Source organism: Penaeus vannamei, chromosome 30 (assembly GCF_042767895.1).
Source record: "Penaeus vannamei isolate JL-2024 chromosome 30, ASM4276789v1, whole genome shotgun sequence".
Classification (NCBI taxonomy): Eukaryota; Metazoa; Arthropoda; class Malacostraca; order Decapoda; family Penaeidae; genus Penaeus; species Penaeus vannamei.
The window spans coordinates 17,544,868-17,565,281 of NC_091578.1; positions in this window are offsets into that span (position 1 = coordinate 17,544,868).

Below are 20,414 nucleotides of genomic sequence, written 5' to 3' on the forward strand. Positions count from 1 at the left end.
ATCCATGAGGGTGGTGATTATGCCATAGTGATTATTTGTAACCGTATCATCGACATACCACCGAAATCTCTCTACCATTGTTGCAGTGGCAAAGGCAAGGTCCAGGACCCCTCCCTTCACATGCGTTGGCTCTTGGGTGTTGAGAAGAGCGATCTCTGGGAGTGTGTCAAGCACGTCTGCTATATGAATGCCTGCCGCGTTCGGTCTTTTGCGGGGATTCAGCATGGATAGATGTGCATTGAAGTTTCCCCTCTATGCTGCAGTAGCACAGACCTGGTATAAATCTAAGCTCTCACACAGTGGTTTGCTATATACATTGTATATTTACAGAGGACTCCCAGGCAGATGAATCTCAACAGCAAGAGATTCAACGGCATCTCCACAGTGCAGTGGGTTGGCTATCAAAGAGCATGGGATTGCTCCTTTTACCAGGGTCATCAGGCCTCTAGCACCATCCAGGTTTGGAGTGGTGAAGACGTGATAGCCTGAGAAGCGAACAGATCCCATTGTCAGTGTCTCCTGGAGCATGACGACGTCAATGCTCCTTGCTCGCACTATTGACTGAAGAAATGTTTTTTCTATTATAGCGACAGATATTCCACTGTAGAATGCTTAGATTGTGTGCCATGATGGTTACTCAGAGTCACTTACATCATACTCGTCTCCAGCTTCAAAAGCCCCAATGCTGGTGGCATCTAATATGTATAGATCCTCGTTGATTGAGTAGAGCCTAGATTAGAGGTGCCACCTCGAGTCAAGGGACCAGACCTTGGCTGTACAGACTCGTCCTGTAGTGAGGGCATCCGCTGCACAGTTTCAGTCTGGTCTGACAAACTAGCTGGGGTTTCACTTGCTATGTCTCCCGAAGCTAGCCTGCTATTCGAGGATTTAGGGAGGGGAGTGCGGCTCAGCTTCGGTTTGGAAGCTTCAAGCTTCCTCCCCTTCAGTGCTGCAACAGTCTGGGTCATTGCCGTCATGGTGACCTGGACTCCCTTCTCCACCTCCTCACTGGTCCTCCCTAAGGCTGTTGCTACTGCAGAAACTACAGCACTCAACAGGAGAGTCATATCCTGTTCGTCGAAGAGAAGGTTATCCTCTGCTCGGGGGACCTTTGCTGTGGCCTTTGAACCTTTTTTCTTTAGTTTTTTTTTTACCACTAGCAAGTCTGGGGATTTCCTCTACATTGGAGGTATCCGGCTTTGGCTGGGGAGGTGTCTCCTTCCTCTTAGGAGGTCGGGGAGTCTTTTCCCTTTTGTTCTGTCTCCAGACATAGGTGCCTGGTGGTGCTGGGATGAAATCAGACGTTTTTTGGCTTGTTCCTGCTTATTGAGGACTGCCTGTTTCCTGACAGAGCAAGCCAGGCTCCAGGCATGATGCCTCTTGGTACAGTTTGGACACTTGACAATTGTGTCCTGACTATCTTTGTGTTCCTTGATATACACTTCTGTGCCTTGCTGCACACACCACATTTGGCTTTGGCCTTGCAGTTGGCCTGGTGGTGCCCAAATTTTTGGCACGTGAAACACCTCAAGGGCTCTGGCACATATGCCCTGAGCTTATACGAGAGAACGAGTGAGAGAACGAGGAGAGAACGAGTGAGAGAACGAGGAGAGAACGAGTGAGAGAACGAGGAGAGAACGAGTGAGAGAACGAGGAGAGAATGAGTGAGAGAATGAGCGAGAGAACGAGGAGAGAATGAGTGAGAGAACGAAGAGAGAACGAGTGAGAGAACGAAGAGAGAACGAGTGAGAGAACGAGGAGAGAACAGGTGAGAGAAAGAGGATAGCACGAGGAGAGAATGAGTGAGAGAACGAGTGAGAAAACGAGGAGAGAACGAGTGAGTGAACGAGGAGAGAACGAGTGAGTGAACGAGGAGAGAACGAGTGAGTGAACGAGGAGAGAACGAGTGAGTGAACGAGGAGAGAACGAGTGAGTGAACGAGGAGAGAACGAGTGAGTGAACGAGGAGAGAACGAGTGAGTGAACGAGGAGAGAACGAGTGGGTGAACGAGGAGAGAACGAGTGAGTGAACGAGGAGAGAACGAGTGAATGAACGAGGAGAGAACGAGTGAGTGAACGAGGAGAGAACGAGTGAGTGAACGAGGAGAGAACGAGTGAGTGAACGAAGAGAGAACGAGTGAGTGAACGAGGAGAGAACGAGTGAGTGAACGAGGAGAGAACGAGTGAGTGAACGAGGAGAGAACGAGTGAGTGAACGAGGAGAGAACGAGTGAGTGAACGAGGAGAGAACGAGTGAGTGAACGAGGAGAGAACGAGTGAGTGAACGAGGAGAGAACGAGTGAGTGAACGAGGAGAGAACGAGTGAGTGAACGAGGAGAGAACGAGTGAGTGAACGAGGAGAGAACGAGTGAGTGAACGAGGAGAGAACGAGTGAGTGAACGAGGAGAGAACGAGTGAGTGAACGAGGAGAGAACGAGTGAGTGAACGAGGAGAGAACGAGTGAGTGAACGAGGAGAGAACGAGTGAGTGAACGAGGAGAGAACGAGTGAGAGAACGAGTGAGATAATGAATGAGAGAACGAAGAGAGAACGAGTGAGAGAACGAGGAGAGAACGAGTGAGAGAACGAGGAGAGAACGACTGAAAAAACGAGTGAGAGAACGAGTAGAGAATGAGGAGAGAACGAGTGAGAGAACGAGGAGAGAACGAGTGAGAGAACGAGTGAGAGAACGAGTAGAGAATGAGGAGAGAACGAGGAGAGAACGAGTGAGAGAACGAGGAGAGAACGAGGAGAGAACGAGTGAAAGAACGAGGAGAGAACGAGGAGAGAACGATTGAGAGAACGAGGAGAGAACGAGCGAGAGAACGAGGAGAGAACGAGTGAGAGAACGAGGAGAGAACGAGGAGAGAACGAGTGAGAGAACGAGTGAGAGAACGAGTAGAGAACGAGCAGAGAACGAGTGAGAAACGAGTGAGAGAACGAGGAGAGACCGAGTGAGAGAACGAGGAGAGAATGAGGGAAGGAACGAGGAGAGAATGAGCAAAAGAACGAGTGAGAGAATGAGGGACGGAACGAGGAGAGAATAAGTGAGAGAACGAGTGAGAAAACGAGGAGAGAACGAGTCAGGGTCAGAATAGAGAAAAATCAGAGTAAAAGTAGATTAAAAGTATGGTTAAAGTAAAATCCTAAGTAAAATGAAGGCAGACCTTAGCAGTGAAATCAAAGAGGAAATGTTACGTTAAAACAACAAAAAAATCATCAACACTTGCTGCAATATCACTATTAAAATATTAAAAGGACACGAAAAATAAAGCATGAATTAAAAGTTAAATGAGCATCACTGGTGCAAATACTGTCACTTTAGCTTCCGTCTGTATTTACGTCTTATCTGCCTTTATCACTGCTTATATACACTGCTTATATACACTGCACGTCCAGCTATAATAATACCTAGGCAAGTAACATATTAGAAGCTAGTACAACCTTGTTGACTGTTTATTGTTTCAAGTCCTGGAGGCTCTAGGATTCGTGACGTCACGGAACGACGAAACGTTTTTATACATATATGATAATAAATACAGATAAAACACACAATGATGATAAAATGATTCGTAAAACAAAGTTATTAATAAAATTTATGTTAAAAGCTTACTAAATACAGAAATAAGAAAAATTGTGAGTAACCTATAAAACCTTTAAATAATGAAGCAGTAAAAATCAAAACCTGAGAAATTCTATAAAACATGAAAAATAATTAAAATAATAAAATAAGGTCTTCTATCAAACCAGTAAAATAGATTAAGAAAAATAATACACTTGCTAATAAAAGGAATACGTCATGGGAGTGATAAACCCTCGACTAAATTTTAAAACCATCATATCACGACTCCAGACGTTCTATGATGTATATAGATTAAAAAAAAAAAAAATATATATATATATATATATATATATATATATATATATATATATATATATATATATATATATATGTATGTATGTATGTATGTATGTAACCTCAGAGCAGGTAAAAGATGTAAAATGTGAAATAAAGATTAAGAAAAAAAATGCAACGTCACGTCGCAAGAAATATAGATTCAGTGGTCATAACCGGGTTTAAAAGATTAAATAAAAATATAAAAATTATTCAAAATGTTGAACCAAAAGTGGAACCCGTAAAACCAATAAATAAAACATTATTGCGAATACATAGCAAAGGCAAAAGAAAACGGGTGTAGGGTAAACCATAGGAATCACGCGCAGGTGACTCAGGTGCGCACAGGTGTCGCAGGAAGAGTGCCAAGTGGTGTGCCACGCCCTCTCGGTAATTAGTACATTCTACACACTTGAGATACAGTCGCGTTTCTATCGGGCAAAAGTCCAAAGACAGGTTGACACTGGCTTTGGATTGTCTGATGGCTCTTGCGAGGCATCTTCTTTCCATTTCTGCGACTTTGCGGGCATACTTTCACGCGGTTTTCCCATTATCAGCATGACAAAAGGTGCAATCGAAATCGTGTCTCTGATTCCATCTAAGGCTCTGCAGCCTAGCTTCGTCGCAAGACAGGCGTTCTATTACTAGTCTAGATATTTAGTTGCACGGGTTTGTTCCTTGGAGTGATCGAGGCCTACGGACTGATCGTTAAATCAAAGAACGTCCAAAGTCAAGGTTACGCTGGTCTTCTCTGTCCTGGGATCCCTTGACAGCCTCGCCGAAGTCAGGTCAGCTGACCAATCAAAAGCTGTTGCTGTTCCGACTTCGGCGAGACTGTCTAGGGATCCCAGGACAGAACTTATTAGTGTGACCCTAGCTTTAGGTAACGTGCATCACTGAGATCGAGTTCCCATAAGAAATCAGAATCTCGCGAACATCGAAGTGAAAGGATCCTCTGGCGGGTCAGTGGAGTTATGACCCAAGTTCCGTGGTGCGATATTGGAAAAGGTGAAACGGGCAGAGGCCTCCCGTGGGACCGAAATTAAACATCAAAGACAATAATTGATTAGAACGGATTCCGAACGGCGTGTTTCTGATGTACTGTCGAAGACGGATACAAGCAGAACGGGGACGGCGGTTGCTTGTTATTTTCTTTTTAATTTCCCATCAATCTTCGTCCTGAATTGCAGCTTCCATTACCTTTGACTCGATACTCATATCAATCATATGTGTAAAGCAGCAGGGTTAAACAATAGCCAGATCTTTTCCCATTCTCACTTTTTTTTACCTCTTCTCTCTCTCTCTCTCTCTCTCTCTCTCTCTCTCTCTCTCTCTCTCTCTCTCTCTCTCTCTCTCTCTCTCTCTCTCTCTCTCTCTCTCTCTCTCTCTCTCAGTACCGTTCGAGTCATTGTCGTGTTCGGACGTCGTTCAGCTTTAGCTTTGTTTAGTTTCAAATCTGAAACATCGTACAAGGCAAACAATACACATCTTGTGCATCACTCCATGTACGGAGAGGAAGGAGGAGAAGAAAGGGGAAAGAAGGGCCTTTTCTGAGAGCGAAGAGAATGATGAAGAAATGCCCGGAAAGATTGCCAGAAAAGGTAAACAAACCGGCGACGAAGCCGGCAACATTGGCAGCGTCGAGGTCGGTGACGGAGAGATCAACGATGTACAAATGGAAGCCATGGATGATGGTAAGGAGGATGTTGAGTTCACCCAAGTAGTTAGTAGAAAGGAGAGAAGGAGAATGAATAGAGTAAGGCTGTCCGAGAACAGCGACAGCGACGCAGAATCACCCCAGATGACGCCACTGCCAGGCAGTCGAGGTGAGGTAGGACCACATCGGTAGTCAAAGCCAGGCACGAACATAATTAAGCTTTTTTTTTCCTACCGGCATTAAAAAGTCATATGAAGATATGATAGAATGGGCACTTTGTCTTCAAGATGAATTAAGCCTAAACAATCTGAGACTTCATATTGGAAATCGAGTTCCATACTTCACTACAACATGCCAAGACATCGTGACCAAACTGACGACAGAGGAGTGGAACGGACTAAAGCTGCAGAGGCCGGAGAGTGGAGAAAGACACACCAAGATTTTCATCAAGGACTATCCGCCTGTCATGCGGATTGGGTTGAGCGACATCCGCAGGTGAAGTGGGCGAAGAGGATGAAAGGTGAGCAGCAGTGGCAGGTACTCGCGTGTTGGAAAGGTGAGCTCCCCAGCGAGAAAGTTAGGTTTGCTCCCATAATAGCACCTTGTCCTGTGGTAAGGTTCATTGAGTCTCCCAAAATCTGTGCCAGGTGTCAGCAGTGGGGTCCCCTCAAGGCCCAGTGCAAAGGGCAGGTGACGTGTGCGGTGGTCGACACGAGTCCAAAGTGTGCGTGGATAAGCTGGCAACGAACAAGACAAGCCTATTTTGAAATGCCCGGGGTGTAAGGGACCACACAAAGCCTGGTCCTGGGCGTGTCCGAAAAGACCGAGGTGGGAAGGAGCTATTGGGAAAGAAAAGCCTTTGCAGAAAGATGTGAGTATCATTGCAATCCCGCCAAAGATAGTTAACAAAGAAGTGCCACAAACTGAACGTGGAAGTGATAAAGACAAAGTGTCCATAGACACTGGTGAAACAGGGAAAGAAAAAGAAGCCGATATAAAGGAAGAACTAAAATGCTTGAAGGCAATGATGGAAAAATTGTCTGAAAAAAAAATCAAGCTATAGGAATAATTAAACCGGAAATAGTAAATTCGGAGACGGTTAAGAATGTGGATTCCAAAATTGTATGATATTGGGGAACTTATTGAAAAGTGTAACTGTAGACAGACCATTGCAAGCAATGCCATGGAAGAGACTAGGGGCATCCATAAATGTCCTTAGACAAATGTACATTGTATATATTAGAAGTCTTATTGACTATGCTGCTCCCATGTTAATTGCCCAAAACCACAGTAGAGAAATTCGAAAAGGTACAAACCAAAGCCATGAGATTAATATTAGGGTGTCCTATAACAGCAAACATAAAAAACTTAAGAGAAGAATTAAAATTAATGTCAATAAAAGAAAGAATACTTGAATTGAACTTATTGTTTGGCTGTAAATTGATAAGGGACAATGAAAATATTAGACCAACCAAATGTCTCAACCTTGCCTTAGAGAGACCAATGAGAGAGCTTCCGTGGGTAGGTAGCACATGCAGTGCGATAAAGATGATGGAATTACATGGCTACGTCAAAACATATCTCAGGGCATGTGCAATGGAACCTTGGAAGGGACAGCAAATAGATGTTTATATTAAGAAAATGGGTTCAAGTAAAAAACAATACCCCATTTTCGGTAATGTATAGAGAATTTTTATCGGGAATTGCAGAACATAAAGATTTTCTTAGAATATATACTGACGGTTCCATGAACCTAGTGACAGGACGAGCAGGAGCTGCCGTCTGTGTGTATGACGGGAACAGACAGGCGCCTGTGGTAGAGCGACAAGCACGGCTGACGGACTTCTCCTCGTCCACTCAAACTGAGTTGATTGCTATCGCTATGGAAATGGAAATCATCAATACTTATAAAAGAAACACACTAATTATTTGTGATTCACAGACAGCTTTGAAGTGTTTAAATGACAGGAAGAAACTGAATGATGAAATTGTTTGCAGAATTAGAAAACAAAACACTAAACTAAAAGATAATAATATCTGTACTAGATTTATGTGGGTCCATTCACATATCGGAATAAGCGGAAATGAAAAAGTAGATAAGCTAGCCCAAGAAGCGGCACAAAAAATGATATAGATGTTGCTATCAGTCCATCTATGCAGCAAATAAGAGAAAAAATAAAGACAAGGATAAATAAGAAGAATGGAGATGAAAGGAGACTCAGTCAGAGTAACTCAGTCAAAATGTACAATCAAGTAACTGAAAATGTCAACTACATTTACGGTAGAAAAGGTGGCGGAAAGGCAAGGGAATCCACCATAGCACGACTAAGGTTAAGCTACAAGTACCCTTGGGAGTGCAATATTCCCATGGAAGACTCGCTTAAAAAGTGTAGAGTATGTGGTGAAAGATTAGGACATAATTTGAAACACTATGTAATGGAATGTCAATACATAGAACCTTTCAGAAAGGGAGTTAGAGAAATGATGCCAATGACAAAGCATATGATTAATGTAATTGATAACATTTTAAGGATACATAAACAATTTGAATCTGTAAGATAATATGAACGCAATTGTAAAGATCTTGCCCAAGGATCTATAAGGTGCTATATACCCAGTCGCTCCAAAGGAGTTGGGTATGTTTGGGTAATGTATTATTTATCCAAATAAACAAAATATAAATAAATAAAATCTCTCTCTCTCTCTCTCTCTCTCTCTCTCTCTCTCTCTCTCTCTCTCTCTCTCTCTCTCTCTCTCTCTCTCTCTCTCTCTCTCTCTCAGACTGCAACAGCAAGGCGAAAGTCGATGCGAGATAACTCAAAACATATTGACTCCGCCACCCTCGCTCTCCCCCGCCCCTCCTCCTGCTCTCTGTCGGCGGCGCTTTGCGCGAGATAACAGACCCTATCATGAAGGGCTTCTCGCATTCCCTCGGCCCTTCTCCATGCCCGCTCCCTCCGCCTCCCGCCGTCTCCCCTCGCTCTCTTTCTCCTTCGCCTAAGCTATCAAAATTCCGCTTCGGTTCATCCAAGACCAACATTCTCCCTGCTGACTTCATTCGTTGCCTGGTTGTGTGTGTCTGTGTGGAATTTTATATGTGTGTTACGGGTGTGCGTGTGCGTGTATACAAAGATCTAATGCTTCTTTCCATCACGCCCTTTCATCGGCGGCACGAAGGAGCCTCGACAGACACGACTGCATTCATCCCATCCTCGAAGGCTCGTCGGGGTGGGATTCCCGTCCTCGGAAGCGAGTGTATCGCGTCTCTCCTCTTCGCCCACCCCCCATCTCCTTTCTCCTATTATTTTTTTCTCAGCGCACCTTCCCGCTTTCCCTTGTTCCTCTTTCTTCATTTTTCTCTTCTTTCTTAATGTTTTTCCTTCTTTCGCGTTTTACTTTCTCTCTCTTTTTTCTTGGCGTTTACTTTTTTCTCCCTAACTCCCTCGCCTTTTTCCTCCTGTGTTCGCTATTTTCCTTATCTCCTTATTTCTTCTTATTTTCCATTTCCCAGTAACCCTTCTTGCTTTTCCCACCTTTATTGTTGTCTTTGCAGCTATGCTCTCTTCTTAGATGTTTTCTTTCGTCTCCTTTCTTCTCTTCTCTTCTCTCCCGGTTCTTTGTCCTCGTTTTTTCCTCTCTTTCTTATTTCTTCGTCTTTTTCCTCAATGTTAATTTTTCCATCACCATAATTTTAACCTTTCTTTCCCTGTTTCATTTTCCCTTTCCATATATTCTTTCTCCCTTTCTCCTTCTTCCTCTCTCGGACATTTCGTATTCCATCTTCCGGTATCTCATTCGTTACATTTTTTTCTTGTTCCTTCTGCATTTTTGTCTTTTCCTCTTTTTACTTTCACTCTCCTTCTCTTCCTTTTCATTTCCCTTGCTGTTTACTTCATCTTTATCCTCTTTTTCTTGACCCTCCTTCTTTCGTTAATTCTTCGTCTTTCGTCCTCTTCCTCCTCCTCCCTTTCGTTGTCGTTATCTCCTTTCTCCCTTTCAATCTTTTACTCTCCTTCCGCTCGTATTTTTCTCCTCATCCGTTTTCTGTTCTGCTCCTCCTCCTCCTCCTCCTATTCCTCATTTTCCTGATCCTCTTTCTTCTGCTCCCCCTCCTATTCCTCATTTTCCTGATCCACTTTCTTCTCCTCCTCCTCCTATTCCTCACTTTTCTGATCCTCTTTCTTCTCCTCCTCGTCCTCCTCCTTCTCTTTATCCTCGTCCTCCTTCTTCTCTTCATCCTCGTCCTCCTCTTTCTCCTCCTCCCCATCATCATCATCGTTATCCTCTTCTTTTTCTTCATATTGCTCCTCCTCCTCTTTTTTCTTTCTACTTCTTTTTGCTCCTCCTCCTCTTCTTCTTCCTCTTATTATCATTATTCCTATTCTTCTTCCTCCTCCTTCTCCTCTTCTTCTTTTCCTCCTCCTCCTCTCCTTTTTCTTCCCCCTTCTTTCTTTCTCTTCTTCCTCTTCCTCTCCTTTTCCTTCTTCCTCTTCTTTTTCTTCTTTTTTATTGTTCTTCCTCCTCTTCTTCTTCCCTTTTTTTTCCTTTTCTTCACCTTTTTCTTCCCCTTCACCTTTTTCTTCCTCCTCCTCTCCTTCTTCTTCCTCTGCTTCTTTCCCTTTCTCTTCCTTTTCTTCTTCTCCTCCTCCTCTTCTTCATCCTTCTTTTCCTTTCCCTCTTCCTCTTCGTCCTTTGCGCCTGAAAAATATGCTTTCCCTTTCAAGCACTTTATCACTTCTTTGCTCTCCTTTCCTCCTTCTCCATCTTTGTTTGCCTTCCCAACCTTCTTTTCGGCTGTTTTCTTTATTTCTATTCATTTTATTTTCTCTTGTTCTCTACTTTCGTTTTGCCTGTTCTCTTTTATCATTCAATTTCCCTGTGACAACTATAATGATTATCATCATTATTATCATTATTACTATTAATATCATTATCACCCGCACCTTCACCATTAATATCATTATTTTTGTATTTATCTTATCATTATTATTATTATTATTATTATTATTATTATCATCAATATTATTATTATTATCATTATTATTATTATTATTATTATTATTATTATTATTATCAATATCATTATTATCATCATCATCCTCATTTTTAGCATTATCATTGACATTGATGTTTTTGGTGTTGTTATTGTCATACAACTTTCCTCTGGTTTTACTCAAGTCTAGGGATATCCAGAGGAGTATGAACTAAATCACCACTGGTATTTCCATGGTTAATTATCTTTATCATTTTTAAGAAATGACTCTTATTTCAGCAAAGATACTTAAACACTAGAAAAATGTTAACAATTATAGATTTAATGTTATACCATTAAATATAACGTAGAACTCCTTACACAAATCCTGCTTATATAATGAAACAAAAGTATAAATAAAATTAATAAAGCAGTAATGAATATCACGACAATGTTGTTAGTCTTTGTCAGGACACGTGATCATGTTTAAATCACATTTCATTGAATAAATGTCAAAACAATATCCACACATGTATTATGAAAATATCACTGAGACTTTCAACTATTCTGCTGGAGGACTGGTTATGCACGACAAATGACACTAGGGTAAATTCACGCAATATAAAATAAGATACAACTCTTACGTCAAACCCAGGCCGCCATGATCCACTGACAACCTGCAAACATTCAAATCAAAACCAATTAGGCAATTACTAATGCCTTTCGAATTAAGTAAATTTACTTTATCCCAAATAATTATGAAATCATTCATATTTACACAAATAAGTTCCAATAGACTATATAAGCATTTACGAATGCAAAAGAACGAAAACGTATTCAACGTGACCAAAGAAAACGGTTAATTCACCTTAGACTTAACTATATCACTTTCTTTATGAATTTCCTTATCATTTTACATAATAACTACATGACGCTCCCCTCCTTAAAATAAAAACACTTGGTGTTTTTATCACAAGAATAATTTGAAAATAACAAAACTCATTTTACAATCACATTGAGCGACTTAATGCCTCGGCTATCAGATTATCTTTCCCTTTAATGTGTTTTATTTCATTGTCATACTTTTGCAAATTTAGACACCACCTCATTAATTGCATATTTCGATTTTTCATGCTATTCATAAACTTGAGTGGATTATGATCTGTAAACACTGTTAGTTTTCTACCATTATCAACATAAACACTGAACTTTTCCAAGGCAATAATTAGTGACAATGCTTCCTTTTCTATGGTTGCATATGATTTCTGGTGGGGCTTGAACTTCGTGGAGGAATAACATACAGGATGTAGTACACCATCTCCATCCTCTTGGAGCAAGACTGCCCCTGCAGCAATGTCACTTGTATCAACCTGAAGTACAAATGGTTTAGTAAAGTTTGGGCTTTTCAGAACTGGATTTGAGCTCAGTAGGTCTTTAAGCTTATCAAAAGATACTTGAAAATCATAAGTCCATACAAAATTTTCTTTGGACTAATTAAATCAGTTAATGGCTTTGCAACATCAGCATAATTTGGGCAATACCGTCTATAATAACCTGTCATACCAAGACAGGTTTGAACTGCTTTTCTGTTATTGGGAATGGGTAAACATTGGATAGCTTCAATCTTTGCACTAACTGGAAACACACAACCACTACCAACTTCATGGCCGAGTACTTTTAGTTTAGCATGACCAAATTCTGATTTCAACAAGTTCACAGTAGCTTGTCTTAAGGGGACCGTCTGCTTTTTTATCGATTTTTCGATTTTTCTTGCCGATTTTGATGAAACTCACACCCTTTTATTTGGGCCCTTTCCCATTGCCCGTGGTCATTTTTTTTCGAAATCGCCCCAATAGTTTTTGAATTATTGTCAAAACACGAAAAAATGAGAAAGTCGCCATGTTGAAAATGCAGCACCTGGGTAAAGGGATTCCGACTTCAGAAACGGCAAGACATTCAATTTTATTTGATTTTTGCACAGAACTACCTTATATCTACAACATGTTCGAGCGTTTTTACGATTTCGACTTCATATTTTTTTGTGAATTTTTGAAGTACAGGCAAAAATTGTGAAAACGCTCTCGAACAAGTTGCAGAAATTTTATTTTTCTACAAAATGAGCCATAATATGTTAATTTTGGACATATGTTGTGCCCGGAATCCTTTGACCCACCCCTAAAGGTGGAGTTCCGATATATCGACATTTTACGTTTCTTCATCTTTCCAAGGCTATCTTGATATCAACAAAACAAGGTATAAGATTAGTCTTCCTACACCATAATCCTCTATCATCTACCTGCATTCCGAAGTCTTGCGGACATTGCCAGCACGTAACGGTTTCTCAAAATCTTATGTATAATGCCGAGCGGTGGCAGTGATCTGGGGTCTATAGGCCTACATTGACCATTTTAAAAAATTTCTCAAAAATCCCAAAAGATCATACAGCTATTCTGATTTCATGTTTGAATAGAACTATCTTTCTACTATTATATGCAGAAGCCATTTTTGAGTTGACCTTACTTTTTCTTGGTGAATATTTTCCGAAGGTGTCTATTTTAACACCCTAATAGGAGATTTTGAAAACATGTCACTTTAAAAAGAACCACATGAAAATATTGCAAATCCTTATGGCAGTATGTAAAAGAACTATTATTCAGCTACAAAATGAGCCATAATACTTTAAAATCGGACCGAAAATAAGTGTGCTATGCATAAAAATATGACGGACCTAATAATCGCAATCTTATTCCTTTTTATTATATTTACATTTTACATGACAAATCATGTACAGAATACTTGTATTTGATATAATTATCTATCATTTACCTATTATTGATGCGCTAATGGGATTTTACAACGTATAATATTTGTCGAAAGAATAACTTTTCTCCAGTCGGACGGGTACCAAACGCATACTTTTCCCCGCGCGGCCGGGCCGTCCTGGACCATGAAAATCGTCTTTTAAAATCTGCGGAATAACTCTACGGGGTCACGTAGCCAAATTTCACTCTCAGACCCCGTGGAAAGACAAAAAAAAACAATTACATGGCGATGGGAAAGTATGTATATAAGGTATATGAGTACATATAGATAATTTTCGTGTACCCCATGACCTTTTGTTTATTTATATTGTTACTTCCGTTTGTTTCTTTGTTTGTTTGTTGATTGTTTATTTGTTGGTTTTGTTTGTTAGTTTGTTTTATAATATTTCTATAAGTTATGAACACATTTTAACGAGATTTTAACCAAAGGTGAGTTTTAACCTAACTTAGACGCTTATTGCAGTTTGGTGGTGATGCGGACGATGGTTTGGATCCAGGATTTTTTTTTTCTAACTCGAAAAGTTATGAACAGATTTGAATAAAATTATTACCTGAGGTTTGTCTTAGACTAATTAATATTCCATAAAATTTTGGTGGTGATCCGGAACATTTGGGAGGTTTGCATTTTCGAAATGTTTTGCTCATAGATCAAACTGTGTATGATGAAAACATAAAGAAAATAAAGTACATCATATGAATGCCATATGTTTAGTTATTGTATGGAAAATTTCATTATCGTTTTCTGGACGCTTGCCGGATTTTTTAAATTATTCCGAAAAAAAGAAGGTTGGTCTCATCTTATGTGAAGCTTTTAGAAAATAACCTCATTTTTTATTATCTCTAATCATTGCATCACAATGGCCAATTTTCTAAAGTAACATAAAAAAATATATATATATTTCAGTCGACATCGAAAATCGCTGCTACCACCTAAAAAATAACGGTCGGGCCTTGAAATCCTGCAGGATACAGCTTCTTCACAAAGTATTGTGTTGAAGTGTGCTTTACCGTTCTTAGAGAATGTTTTGACGGATAAGCATGTTTTGATGAGAGGAGTTGGTGGTATAGTTAGAGTCCCCCTTTGCAAGCTGTTTTTGCAGTCAGAATGTTTGACGTGCCCTGTTGAAGTAGCTGTGGCAGATACTCTACCAGTTCCAGGCATACATTTAATTTTGGGTATTGATATTGCAGGTAGAATTGTGGTACCAAATGTCATTGTTTCAGATAAACCCTAGAGTTTTGATCCTATACAGGAGGAGATGATGGAGAATCCAGGGTTATTCCCATCATGTGCTGTGACCAGGAGTAAGACTAATGTGATGATTCATCCACAGACTTTAAATGAAAACTTGGAGAGTGAGGGAAGTATGAATATTAGTTGTCTTTTTGATGAGTCAATGTCTCCAAGTGAATTATGTGACTTTAAGTTATCGGAGACGAGTGAGCATAATTGTGATAATTTAAAAGGTAAGAGTGATGTTTTGAATTTTAACACTGTACCCATAACACGAGAAAGACTAGTAGAAGCGCAAAAGTCTGACCCATCCTTGAGAACATTATTTAATAAAGCAGGGAGTACACAAGACCTAGAAAAAGAAAGGAAAATGTATTATGTAAAGAATGGGATGTTAATGCGTAAATTTCGTAATGCAGATGATCCTTGTTGCGAGTGGTTTGATTTGCACCAGATTGTAATACCAAGTTGTTTTAGGTACAAAGTAATGAGCTTGGCCCATGATTTTATTGGAGGTCATTTAGGAGTAAAGAAAAATTTGGAGAAGATTTTGAAATGCTTTTTGTGGCCTAGTATTAACAAAGATGTTAAGGAATTTTGTGACTCATGTAAACTGTGTCAGCTTGTTGGTAAACCAAATCGGAAAATTCCATCAGCCCCATTGAATCCCATTCCTATAACTAATGATCCATTTTCTAAAGTAATAATTGATTGTGTGGGACCCCTACCCAAAACCAAAAAAGGGAACAAGTTCTTATTGACAATAATGTGCTCAAGTACAAGGTATCCTGAAGCTATACCTTTACGCAACATAACCACCAAAATTGTTGTACCTGCTTTGATTAAGTTTTTCACAACTTTTGGTATTCCTAAGGTCATACAGAGTGACAAAGGTTCTAATTTTACCAGTAAAATGTTTAAGGATGTTATGAAAATACTGAATGTTACACATTGTAACTCTACTGCTTACCACCCAGAGAGTCAAGGAGCATTAGAGATGTTCCATCAAACCCTTAAATGCACTTTGACAAAACTTTGTAATGAAGATGACAAAGAGTGGGATGAAAGTGTCCCGTTTGTTATACGCAGCGTGAACTGCTAAAAATGAAAGTTTAGGTTATTCCCCAAGTGAGCTTTTATTTGGCTATCAGATTAGAGGACCTTTAGAGATTCTTTTTGAAAGTATGGTAAATGAATACAAGACGGACAATTTAAGTTTATATGTAGAAAATATGATTTAAAGAATTCATAAAGTGAGAGAATTTGCAATTTTAAACATGGAAAAGGCACACAGTAAGATGAAAGATAATTTTGATAAAAGGGCGATAAATAGAAAATTCAGTGTTGGTGATGAAGTATTGCTGTTTAACCCTACCAGGAAATACCCATTAAGTGCTAAGTTTGAAGGTCCTTACAAGATCATAGACAGGATAAGTGATGTTAATTATGTCATTGCAAAAACTGGGAAAAAAGGAGATAAAAAGGTAGTACATATTAACAGACTGAAGGAGTATATTGATAGAACTCAGAAAATGAAAACTGTCATAAGTACTTGTAGAGAGGTTAAATCAAGTAGTAATCATGATTGTAAACAGTATGATTCTGACTTTGAACATAAAACGGTGGAGGTGGAATTCAGGAACAGTGATGTAAGAAATAATATTTGTGCAAAGCTAACCCATTTATCCTCAGATCAAGCTCAGGATGTAATATCACTTTTAGAAGCATTCCCGACATTGTTCAGTGATGTTCCTAGCTGCACGTCATTAGTGGAGCATGATGTAAAGCTGCTGCCCGGAGCTACTCCAGTGAAACAACCACCTTATATGATGTCCCCAGTTAAGTATGAGATTTTGAGTAAAGAAATTAAATTTTTGTTGGACAATGATATAATTGGACCAAGTACTAGTGAATGGGCATCTCCTAGCCTTTTAGTGCCTAAATCAGATGGTAGTTGGAGATTGTGTACCGATTATAGAAAAATTAATACCCTTACAGTTTCAGATTGATTCCCACTTCCTAGAATCGATGACATAATTGATAAAGTTGGCTCTTCAAAATTTATTTCACGTATTGATCATTTAAAAGGTTACTCTCAGGTTCCACTTACTGATAATGCAAAGAGAATCTCCGCTTTGATAACTCCTACAGGTTTATATCAGTATAAAACTATGCCCTTTGGTGTGAAAGGAGCACCTGCTACTTTTCGGAGATTATCACCAACATTTTATCAGGGTTGGAGAGAGTTGTTGCATACCTGGACGACCTGATCATATTTGCGGACTCCTGGAGAGATCATATCGGAGTGCTGAACCATGTGTTCCAACGTTTAAATCTAACTGTATTATTACCATAAGATTGAAAATCTTTCATATCATAATTGTTTTGCACAGATTTACTATCATCTCTAAACTTACCACCCTGGTCAGAGCATAATGGCTGGGTCGACCTTTTTTAACTTTGAAACTTTTTATTCACAAGACAAAAATTTTCAGCTAGTTGTGCTGCTTTATCAACTGAATTTACCTCTCGCTCTAAAAGTTAACGCTTTACTGCTTGAGGAATACCTCTAAAGAACTGCTCCAGCAAAATAATTTCACTCAACTGTTCATAATCTGTTACACTACTTGCAGTTAACCATCTCTCAAGTAACTTCTTTGAGGAATGTGAATATTCTAGATAAGTTTGGTTTACATCTTTCTTATTGTTTCTAAATTTATGTCTATAAAATTCTGCAGTCAGCTGATATGACTTTAAAACTGTGGACTTCACCATATCAACATTTAACTGTTGAGCTGCTGAGAGAAAAATAACTAGAACGTCCCTTCCCTGTCAGGACAGACTGAAGTCCAAAACTTTCGAGACCAATTCAGTGTATTAGCCACATGTTCAATTTGAAAAAGAAAAAGAAAAAAAAAAAAAAAAATCTTGAGGATCGTCCTCATCGAATGGGAGAACAAACTTGGTTACTTTAACATCAAAATAATTGGTGTCTATAACATGTTTATTAGCTGAACTTTGTATCTGAGCTAACTTTAATTCCATTTTTAGTTTATATTTCTCAAACTCAATTTCCATTGTTCTTAATGCTATTGCTGTAATATCACTTTCAGACTCTTTTATGTCAGTGCCCAGCAAAGTTAATGTATCATCATCAAGAATTTCTTTCTCGATTAATACCTTGACAACAGTTTGCTTGGTAATTTTCTATATTATGTCCGCAAAACCGATATCGACGATTTTGGTATCGTTGGATTCCTCTCACTCTCCACATTACAAATATATAGTTTTTTGCGCGGAAACCCCCCGTTAGCGACAAACTTGACCCCGATAGCAGGGGAGGGCATGAAAGGTTCCAGGGAAAATGCGGGGTTAAATAGCACTAATAGTATAACGCACAGTGAAAATAACCATGCAAGCCCCCAGGAGGGGCTACCGCCCCCCAACCCCCGCCAAGGAAACAAAACCTCCACCACGTGTTCCCGGCAGGCTAGAGCGTTACACAAGCATCGTCGATGTCGGATCGGCGGGCGTAATATTACAGTTACCTCGTAAGATTCCCACTGAATCAGCATATTAACCTTGGCATAGTCAGCATTGTATATAGAGACGATTGTAGTATAATCAGGATGAACAGGGTGGCCCGCCCTCGTCGGCGGGTTTTGCGCCTCTTTCGAGTTTCCCATCCTCTGGAATAACGACATCCGTATTCCTAACTGAAATAACCGTCGCCTTCAGAAGTCAGTCATAGCCGCCGTATTGGCCGAGTGTGGAGGGTGCTCGTAATCGGAGACGGATTTTCTGCGCGAAATTACAACTAGCCAGGAAAAAATGCTAGAGATGTGCTTCCGCCATGGCCTCCTCCGTCGGAAGAAAGCCTGCAGCAGGTGCGGGCAGCCAGGACGCATCCTCCCTACTAATTAGCGGCATTAATCTATCTGGTTAGTACCTTAAAAATCCTAGGTTATTGTAGGTTATCGGCTCCGCATCTAGTTCGTGTGCGCTCTATCCTGCCGTGAATACGTGGTGGAGGTTTTGTTTTGTTTCCCCCTGCGACCCTCCATTGCATGGGGCTGCAATGGATTATTTTCGCTGAGGTTATATTATTAGGGTAATTTTCTATATTACGTCCGCCGCTCCGACATCGTCGCCCCCGCTATCGGGGCCAAGTTTGTCGCTAACGGGGGGGTATCCGTGTGATAAAACCTACATATTTGTATTGTATAGAGTGAGAGGAATCCAACGATACCAAAATCGTCGATATCGGATATGCAGACGTAATATAGAAAATTACCGTTTGCTTAATCTCTGACTTTGGCCAAGATGATTTAAGTGAAATCTGGTATTACTCAGCAATTGCTTTCCAGTCATCTTTTCTTATATTAACTAAACTTGACAAAGATGGATTATTGAGAAAGTCTGCTAAATTAAACTTGGCCATCATGAGACACTGGTCACTACAAACTCAACAAAATATGAACAGTTTCAAAGAACATATGGTAATTTTCTATATTACCTTCGCCTCTCCGATATCGACGATTTTGGTATTGTTGGATTCCTCTCACTCTGTACAATCCAAATATGTAGGTTTTATTGCGCGGAAACCCCCCGTTAGCGGCAAACTTGGCCCCAATAACAGGGGTGACGATGTCAGAGCGGCAGACGTAACATAGAAAATTTCCCTAATAATATAACCCACAGTGAAAATAACCATGGTTATTCACATGACTTTCCATTACAGGGGGTTGTCGCCCCCCAACCCCCTGCCAAGGACACAAAATATCCACCACGTATTCACGGCATGATAGAGTGCACACGAACTAGATGTATCGAAATAGGTGCAAAACCCGCCGAGCCAACGAGGGCGGGCCACCGCCGCTCTTCTGTTCATGGTATACCTTGTTCATCCTGATTATACAACAATCATCTCTGTATACAATGCTGACTATGTCAAGGTTAGTATGCTGATTCAGTGGGAATGTTACGAGGTAAAAGTAATACCTAACCTAACTGTGTAACGCTCTAGCCTGCCGGGAATATGTGGTGGAGGTTTTGTTTCCTCGGCGGAGGTTGTGGGGCGACATCCCCCCGAGGGGGGGTCGCAGGGGGAACAGCCCCCTGCAATGGAAAGTCATGTGAATAACCAGTTATTTTCACTGTGGGTTATATTATTAGTGTCATTTAACCTAGCATTTTCCCTGGAACCTTCCATGCCCTCCCCTGCTATCGGGGCCAAGTTTGCCACTAACGGGGGGTTTCAGCGCAATAAAACCTACATATTTGGATTATGCAGAGTGAGAGGAATCCAACGATACCAAAATCGTCGATATCGGAGAGGCGAAAGTAATATAGAAAATTACCGAACATATGAAATAATAATCAGTAAATAATCACATGCAAATTAGCATATAATACAGTTGTAGCTAAATCAAATCTCAAATTGGTCAGGTCAGGCCAGGCCCCCATGTCATACAACTTTCCTCTGGTTTTACTTAAGTCTAGGGATATCCAGACGAGTATAAACTAAAACTAAATCAGTATTTCCATGGTTATCTTTATCATTTTTAAGAAATGACTCTTATTTCGGTAAAATTTCAGATTCCAGCCTCCTCCTTTCGAAACGATTGTTTTTGGAATGGATAATTCCTTCGCTGTTTAGCACTGTAATGCTGTTGTTCTCTGTCGAATCTGACTGCTTGAGCAGTGACGTAACTTGTACTTCTCGACATCAGAGTTGCTTAAGCGAAGGTTTCGCACTGTTTTTGGGAAAAAATTGCATGATTTACACAGCAAAACATATCAAAACAACTAACAAAAGCTTTAAATCGTGTTTGTTT